Source organism: Vigna radiata, chromosome 7, assembly GCF_000741045.1.
Source record: "Vigna radiata var. radiata cultivar VC1973A chromosome 7, Vradiata_ver6, whole genome shotgun sequence".
NCBI classification, from domain to species: domain Eukaryota; kingdom Viridiplantae; phylum Streptophyta; class Magnoliopsida; order Fabales; family Fabaceae; genus Vigna; species Vigna radiata.
Window position 1 is genome coordinate 43,184,820 of NC_028357.1, and position 9,526 is coordinate 43,194,345.

Below are 9,526 nucleotides of genomic sequence, written 5' to 3' on the forward strand. Positions count from 1 at the left end.
AATTAAAATTATTTTATAAAAAATTTAATTTAATTACAAAAATAATTAGAATATAAAATTTATTTTTTTAATAATATTAAAAAATTTAATTAGATATAATTTTAATTATTTAAAATATATTTAAAAACATTATTTATAAATTATAAAAGATTTTAACTAATAAAAAAATTTAAAAATAAAAAGAAAATAAAAAGTGAAAACGTCATAGGATTGCAGTGACCTCTATACGACTTCGTTTGTTTTTAATTTTTATTAAAAATGTCATGATAATGAATTAGAAATATTTATGCCTTAGTCAAATGAACAGTCAAGTTGTCCAACAACACCTACCCTCCTATCCATTTCCAGGATATCTGCTACTACTCGGCTCCCAAGAGAAACCTCGACGGCAAACTCCTCGACCACTTCGAGCAGCTCGGCGTTCCTCTCCACGAGTAGAAGCGTCCCGCCAACGTCGCCGTCGATGCCGTCCTCGACAGCGTCTCCATCGCCACCACCCACCGGAAAACCCTCGAGAAGGCCGGGGTCATATTCTGCTCCATCTCCGACGCTATTAAGGAGTACCCCGAGTTAGTCCGCAAGTACTTAGGGAGGGTCGTGCCCACCGATGACAATTACCACGCAGCGTTGAACTCCGCCGTCTTCAGCGACGGGTCGTTCTGCTACATTCGCAAAGACACCAAGTGCCCGATGCAGATCTCCACCTACTTCAGAATCAATGCGCTGGAAACGGGGCAGTTTGAGCGGACTTTGATCGTTGCCGAGGACAGGAGCTTTGTGGAGTATTTGGAAGGGTGCACTGCGCCGTCCTATGACCGGAACCAGCTCCACGCGGCGGTGGTGGAGTTGTACTGTGGGGAGGGGGCGGAGATAAAGTACTCGACGGTGCAGAATTGGTACGCTGGGGATGAGAATGGGAAAGGTGGGATTTACAATTTCGTGACGAAGAGAGGAAAGTGTACGGGGTGGCGGTCAAAGATATCGTGGACGCAGGTGGAGACGGGTTCTGCGATCACGTGGAAGTATCCGAGTGTTGAGTTGGAGGGAGATAATAGTGTTGGGGTGTTCTATTCTGTTGCTTTGACGAATAACTATCAGCAGGCTGATACAGGGACCAAGATGATACAGAAAGGGAAGAACACAAGGAGTAGGATTATCTCCAAGGGTATATCGGTTGGACATTCCAGGAACTGTTATAGAGGCCTGGTTCAGGTTCTCTCCAAGGCGGACAATGCGAGAAACTCATCGCAGTGTGACTCCATGCTTATTGGGGACAATGCAGCTGCCAATACCTATCCTTACATTCAGGTGTGTAGTAGCATTTTCTTTTGTCTTTCTTTATTTTCTCCCTGCTTTCATATCTGCCATGATACTTTTATTTTGCTAAAGCAATCACGATTACTTTGTAGGTGAAAAATCCAACGGCAAGAATTGAACATGAAGCCAGTACATCTAAAATTGAAGAAGATAAACTGTTCTTTTTTCAGCAAAGGGGAATAGACAAGGAAAAAGCAATGAACGCAATGATCTGTGGCTTTTGCCATGATGTCTTGGAAGAGCTTCCTCTTGAATTTCGTTATGAGACGAAGCAATTCATGAGCTTGAAGCTTGAGGGCTGGGTAGGTTAAACAGTTTGTTAAGCACATTATTTGGAATTTGTTCTTGAAGTTGTACAAGACCATAGAGGTGCTGCATTCCGAAGGATGTGTACATGCTCTGTATATAGATGTTGTCTTCAAGTTTACCACAAAAGGGTCCTCAAGCATTACCAATTTTCTACCTTAATAAGTTATCACTGAATCCTATAATTTTGTTTTGTGGATTTACTGTGAATTACCAGTTGTTTAATATGACTCAGTGTTTTAGAGGTATTGACAGTCTATCTGTTAGTATCATGGCTTCAGCAGGTATAGGTGGTACAAATTCCAAGTCCTCATAATTATTTTAAAAAAAAACTATTTGTTCAATGCATATAATAAACTTAATTGTAATTAGTTAGGCCATGACTGCAATTCATTTTGCCTGCAAAGTTCAGAGATCACGAGGTAGTGGTTTCATACTAATGCTACTTTTGATGATATTTATTTATTTTTAGAGATGTTTCACCTATTCTGTAGATTGAATCTGGCCTTGTTAATTGGTTTCATACATTATTAATTTTTTTTAGTAAAGAGTGAATTGACCATTAGTGCAGATCAATCATTAAAAACAAATACACATAATAATTAGTTTGGTATGAAATTAATTTACAATTTCTAGAATATTTACAATTTCTACATTGTGACTAAAATAGTGAAAGTATTAAGTTAATGTATATATATAATTGTGCATTTTGTGAAAGAAAAGAATTTTAAAAGAAATGAGAACAGAGTATGAATTATTTTATAAGGTAGTAACGAAATGACATAAAAAGTTGTAAGATTCATATGATGTTTGAAGTATGATTGTGATGGTCTTGTAAGAGTAAAGCTGCTGCACAGAGTGGGCATGGTGGATCACGTAGATCATCAAATCTTGTTCTTTGCTCCAAACAATTTGCATGGTAAACATGACCACATACTAAAACTGCCACAACCGAAAGCTCACTGGAAGAGATTGAATTCCCCAAAAAGTTTATTTTTTGACTCAGAACTTTCTCACATATCCCACAAACCATCTCTGCTTTATTATTTGATGACATTTCATCCATCCCTAAGGAGCTTGAAGGAATTCTCTCTGGCCTTGTAAACACTTTCTCTCTATATTCTGAACAAAAACAATGACAGTATATGGAATATCATTAACAGAGCTAAAGAATTCTGATTTTGAAGAAATACCTTTGGCACGTGAAGACGAAGCATTGGCATGATTGGTAGAGTTACGTCGAAAATATTGGTGGCCATAATAATGTCGTGTTTGTTTCAAAAATATTGAACGACCAAGACCATGATGATGATTTGTCATAGTTGGATGGGTATTAACTACCTTCACAGATCTATCTGCTATATCCAATGCAGGTGGCAAATGGAGTAAGCCATGATCATCTGAATGTGAAAGCTTTTCAAAAAACACAAGATAAGATCAATGCCATACATTTCCTCAAACACTTTCTCTACCAATAATCATTCAATTCTATTCAAATTACAATATCATAAACCAAACTTATACAATAAAACGTAAAACCCACAAAAAAAAATAATGGATTTTTAAAGAAATTGAACCAACCAATTATTTAAAAAAAAAAAGTTACAGTTGATGGAATTTGATTGATGAAAGCAAATTGGTAATTTACATTAAAGATAATTTTTTTTTTTAAATTTATAATTAAAGGAATGAGAAAAACAAATTACCTCATTTGACAATAGCTCCATGTTGGAAAATGCATCAAACTATTTTTATAATATTGGCTTAAAAAAGCGACAACACCAATTGTTAGTACTATTACACATACATCAAGGATTACAAACTAACATACACAAGGAAAAACATATATAAAGGAGTCTTTCTCTTATTTCTTATATATTCCCAATAAAATCAATAGTTCTTTAAAATACCATATTATTGTGGAAAAACTTTTTTTTTCTTTTTAAGTCAATAACAATTAAAAAATAACGTCCTTTAAATTAAATGCATCAAAAGCAAAACGAGAAATTTAAAATAGCTAAACAATTGTTAAACATATTGCCCTCTAAAAGCCCCTTTGAATTGGGGGTGAAAAGATTATGCAAGCTAATCGGTTGTCCTTAATTGTTTATTGGCAGATGCATCACGTTTTCTTAGGTGTTTATCAATGTAACCTTTTCAAGAAACTCCTTAAAAAACAAAACAAAGAAAACAAAAGAATTTTGATTTGTCCACTTCGATTTCACACTACATCACACTACAATATTGTGCTAACAACCATTTGAAACATAAGAAAAAGAAAATGGAAGGAAAGAAGAAAAAACATACCCATAGAAGAAGAACACGAATAAGGATGTTAATCCCTTTAAGCCTGGTTAGATTCAGAAAACTGTTTTTATTTTTTTTTTCACAATAGTTAATCGGGTAAAAATAGGAAAAACAAATTAAATAAATGGAGTTTATGGTTTAAAAGACCTCACCAATTATAGAGGAGTTTAGTTTATGAAGTGCGATGTTAAAGCAAAATAAAAGGTGTTGTGTGGAATAAAGAAAAAAGTGAACAATTAAAAATGATTTTTTATAAAAACTGCATGTGTGTTAAATTTTATGTCTATAAAAAGGAATCATGAGAAAAGAGAGATAAACAGGGATGAAGCTACTTTATATATCTAAAGGGGCTATGGAAAAAAAAATATTTTTTTCTTTATTTTGTTTGTTTTCTTTTAAATGTAAGCTAAAACTTTATCATAGTTTTGTAATTTACATAATTTAATTTTTTAAACTTTTAGATAGGGTTATAATTTATTGAGTTTAATTTTTTTTAAATAAATCTGTTTGATTTTTATTAAAATTTATTTATTTTTAATTTGTTTTTAGTAGTTTTTGGATAGGTTTGTAATTTATATCATTTAATTATTTGATTGATATTTTTTAGTTTTTGGATGGGCTTTTAAATTCCATAATTCACCCCCTTTTTGTCTTTCTACCAAATGTTCATTGTTGTTTTATGTGGGTTGACTTGAATCCTCATAAGCTAAAGTCACATGTTCAATTATTAGAAAAATGACATTTTATGATGAACAAAAATGATGTATTATGAAATAATTACTTTGTATTATGAAATAATTACTGAAAACATAGTTTTGGACGTTATAGTTAGTCTGCACATTTTATAATATAACAGAAATTATAATATGTCAAGAGATATTATAACGTACATTTGTTTGTACGTTATAATAAGTTATTTCATAATCATTCATACATGATTTTGTACGTCATAATATATATTTTTTTTTTAAAATTGATTTTTACAATTAATATTGAATGAAATTATAATCATATGTCTTATTATCATCTTATCCAATCAATTAATAATCAATATAGTTTCAAATGAACAAATTGAATGAAACTAATAAAATAGAATTTATTTCAAACATTAAATTGTCTAATAATATTTAATATTCATACATGAAACTATATATTAAATCCAAATTATCCTACATAGAATATTCAATTATAGCCAAGTTTCTACTAACACTTAAAATAAAATAAGCTGGAGACATCGATTCCAGAAAGTCTACTTCAGGCTATTTGATTCAGTTTGCAGGGGAGCCTTGGCTTGGCAATCAAAGTTGCAAAAGTGTGTGGCGTTGTCTACTATTGAGGCAGAGTTTATTGCACTTACTGAAGCATGTAAGGAATTGTTATGGGTGAAGAAATTCTTGCAGGAGCTTGGTTTTGTGCAAGATAAATACTTGTTGTATTGTGATAGTCAAAGTGCTATTCATCTTGGTAAGAATCCAACTTTTCATTCTAAATCCAAACATATTGATGTGAGGTATCATTGGATACGTGATGTTTTGGATGCTAAGTTGGTGGAACTAGCTAAAGTTCATACAGATGATAACGGTGTTGATATAATGACCAAGGCATTGCCAAGAGGAAAGTTTGAAGTTTGTTGTGAGATCGCCGGTTTGGCGGATATCTCCACATAGTCGTGAGGGGGAGATTTGTTGGGTTATTGGGCTCCCTTCCTATGTGGAGAATAGGCTCAAATATTGTGGTTCATTATGTCTCATTAGGTCAAAATGAGATGGGTCAGATTAGTAGAGCACAAGAGAGTCATTTGAAGAGAGGCAAAAGCCAAGTGAGAGAAAAAGAAAGAGAGAAAGTCATTCCCGCATAACCCTAAACCTGCACTGGTGTTTTCGTCGCTGTGAAGTCGTTAACCGTTGGATTGAGCTGACTTTTGTACAGTAGGTTCCAGGCACATGGTTCTTCATTCTGACCGTTCGGATCGTCAATCGGACGTCTAGATTGGGAAAAATCGATCCCGCACCAGCAGCCCTGTTTTGGAGAATTTTCATCTTCTTTGTTCTCATTTGTAAGCATTTGTGCTTAGTTAATTTGGCTTATTGAAAATACCATTTGGTATTATTATTGAAGACTCTTTTGTACTCTATTATTGATCATAGTGGATTTTTCTTTGGTCTGGACGACTCGTGGTTTTTACCCTTGCATTGAGGGGTTTTCCACGTTAAAAATTGTTAGTGTCTCTTTGTGCTTTAGATTCTATTTTTGTTCTATTTGTTTGGTGCTCCTCACAGATTCTCGCAAGAAGGGGGATTGAATTTCCGCTGCATTATTACTCCTTGATAAGTTGTTATTTGTTTTGGCCCTTTCCCCCATCAGAGTGGTATCAGAGCTCTTTGGTTAAGGGACTATTTAATTTGCGTGAATGATGGAGGCACATACAAAATTGATTCCGTTGAATGGAGAAAATTATCACTTATGGAAAGGCAAGATAAAGGACTTACTATTTGTGAAAAATTTGCATCTTCCTGTTTTTGCTTCCAATAAGCCAGAATCCAAGTCAGATGAAGAATGGGATTTTGAACATCAACAGGTATGTGGATTTATCAGACAGTTTGTTGATGACAATGTCTATAATTTTGTTGCTAATGAGACACATGCGAGAAGCCTATGGGATAAGCTTAAGTCCTTGTATGCCTCTAAGTCAGGGACTAATAAATTATACTTGCTGAAAAATTTTGTGGAGTTAAAGTACAAGGAAGGAACTCCTGTTTCAAACCACTTGAGTGAATTTCAAGGACGTTATGATCAATTAGCAGGAGTGGGTATAAAATTTGATGATGATCTATTAGGTTTGTTCTTATTAAACTCTTTACCGGATTCGTGGGAGACATTTTGGGTTTCCACGATAAGTGCTACCCCTAATGGTGATAATTCTTTGCAAATGGCAAAGAGTGGTGCTCTTAATGAGGAGATGAGAAGGAAGACACATGGTACTTCATCTCATTCAGAAGTGCTTATTACAGATAATAGGGGGAGAAGCCAGAAAAAAGAACAAAACAGTGGTAGAGATAAAAGCAGGAGCAAGTCCAAGTCTCGGTACAAGGAGTGTCATTATTGTCACAAAACAGGGCATATAAAGAATAATTGTTTTTTGTGGAAGAAAGAGAACAAAGACAAAAAGGGTAAGCAAAGAGAAAGAGATAATGATGATGGTGATCGTGTTACTACTACTACATGTGGTGACCTTGTTTGTCTTCGTGATTATGATACTATTAATCTTGTATCTGATGAGAGCATGTGGATAATTGATAATGGTGCTACACTGCATGTTACATCTAGGAAGGAGTTCTTCACTTCTTATACGCCTGGTGATTTTGGAGTATTGAAGATAGGTAATGATGGGGTGTCTAAGGTTATTGGTGTTGGTGATGTTCACTTGCAAACCAACATGGGGATGCAGTTGCTGCTTAGAGGAGTTAAACATGCTCTAGATGTTCGCTTTAACTTGATTTCTGTGCAGGTACTTGATGATGGTGGATTTGATAACCACTTTGGTTCTGGAAAGTGGAAGCTCACCAAAGGTAACTTGATTGTGGCTAAAGGGGAGAAAAACTCTAAGCTTTACTGGACAAAAGCTTTGGTTGCTAAAGACAGTGTGAATGTTGTGTATATGGAGTCATCTTTGTGGCATAGAAGGCTTGGGTATATCAGTGAAAAGGGACTTAACTACTTAGCTAAAAAGGATGTTCTCTCAGGATTGAAGAATGTAGAGTTGGAGAAATGTTCTCACTGCATGGCTGGTAAACAAACCAGAGTATCCTTCAAGAAGCATCCTCCCTCCAGGAAGTCAGAGTTGCTTGAATTGGTGCATTATGATGTTTGTGACCTGTTGAAGGTAAAGTCTTTTAGTGGTGCACTTTACTTTGTTACTTTTTATTGATGACTGTTCCAGGAAGCTTTGAGTTTATGCACTACAGAGAAAGGACCAAGTGTTGGAAAAGTTTAAAGAATTACATGCTTTGGTTGAGAGACAGTCAGGCAAGAAGCTGAAGCGCATTCGTACTAACCATGGTGGTGAATATTGTGGACCATTTGATGCTTATTGTAGACAATATGGTATTGCACATGAGAAGACTCCTCCCAAAACTCCTCAGCTGAATGGTTTAGCGAAGAGGATGAACAGGACATTGATTGAAAGAGTTAGGTGTATGCTTTCTGAAGCAAAATTGCCTAAGCATTTCTGGGGTGAGGCATTGTTTACAGCAGTGCATGTTATTAATCTAAGTCCTGCAGTTGCTTTGAACTCTGAGGTGCCAGACAAGATTTGGTTTGGCAAGAATGTTACTTATGATCACTTACGTGTCTTCGGTTGTAAAGCATTTGTTCATGTTCCGAAGGATGAAAGATCCAAGTTGGATGTGAAGACAAGGCAATGCATCTTCATTGGTTTTGGTCAGGATGAATTTGGCTACAAGTTGTATGACCCCGTTGAAAAAAAAGTTGTTAGAGGTCGTGATGTGCAATTCATGGAAGATCAAACTATTGAAGATATTGATAAGGTGGAGAAGTCTACTCCTAAGGAAGACAATAATGTGACTGATGTTGATCCAATTTGGTTGTTTATTAATGATTTGGATATTGATGTTCATGATGATGAACAAAATGGTGATATTGATAATCAGCAGGTTAGAGATAGCTTAGATGTTCCTATTGATAATGTTGATGAAGAGGAACATGATGAGAGTCTTGGTAATGTACTTGAGCTACCTGAAGCTCAACCTAGAAGATCTGACAGGCCAAAACAACCTTCTAAGAAGTACTCTACCGATGAGTATGTGATGTTGACTGATGAGGGCGGACCTGAATGTTATGAGGAGACCCTTGAAAGTGAAGAAAAACAAAAGTGGTTGGATGCAATGCAGGATGAAATGAAATCTCTGCATGATAATCACACTTATGACTTGGTGAAGTTGGCTAAGGGTAAGTGAGCCTTAGAGAACAGGTGGATCTTCAGGGTGAAGCAAGAGAGCAATTCTACATCTACCAGATATAAAGCCAGATTAGTGGTGAAAGGCTTCAGACAAAGAAAGGGTGTTGACTTCAATGAGATTTTCTCACATGTGGTGAGGATGACATCTATCCGAACTGTGTTAAGTTTAGCTGCTACTCTTGATTTAGAGGTTGAGTAGATGGATGTGAATACAACCTTGCTTCATGATGATCTGGAGGAAGAGATTTACATGAAGCAACCAGATGGTTTTCTTGTTACAGGCAAGGAAGACTATGTGTGTAGGCTACGAAAAAGCCTATATGGTTTGAAGCAAGCTCCGAGGCAGTGGTATAAGAAGTTTGAGTCTGTTATGTGTGAGCAAGGCTACAAGAAGACTACTTCTGACCATTGTGTTTTTGTCAAGAAATTTTCTGAGAATGATTTCATTATATTGTTGCTATATGTTGATGACATGCTTATTGTTGGAAAAGATGTTTCCAAAATTGACAGGTTGAAGAAGCAACTAGGCGAGTCATTTGCCATGAAAGACATGGGAGCTGCTAAGAAGATTCTTGGTATAAGTATCACTCGTGATAGAAAAGAGAAGAAACTTTGGCT

At 35.5% G+C, this 9,526-nt stretch overlaps 1 long non-coding RNA gene and 1 pseudogene across 1 annotated transcript in view; one reads left to right on the forward strand and one right to left on the reverse strand.

The window, feature by feature from the left end:
• Positions 1-1,880, forward strand: part of LOC106766476 — a 9,808-nt pseudogene extending 7,928 nt beyond the window's left edge.
• Positions 1,881-2,656: 776 nt separating this feature from the next.
• The window catches only part of LOC111242077, a 16,506-nt gene continuing 9,636 nt past the window's right edge, over positions 2,657-9,526 (reverse strand). Inside the window, exons 2-3 of the long non-coding RNA XR_002668761.1 lie at positions 2,817-3,036; positions 2,657-2,745 (exon numbers count right to left, since the gene is read on the reverse strand). This is a non-coding gene — a long non-coding RNA (uncharacterized LOC111242077). The remainder of the gene's footprint in view (positions 2,746-2,816; positions 3,037-9,526) is intronic.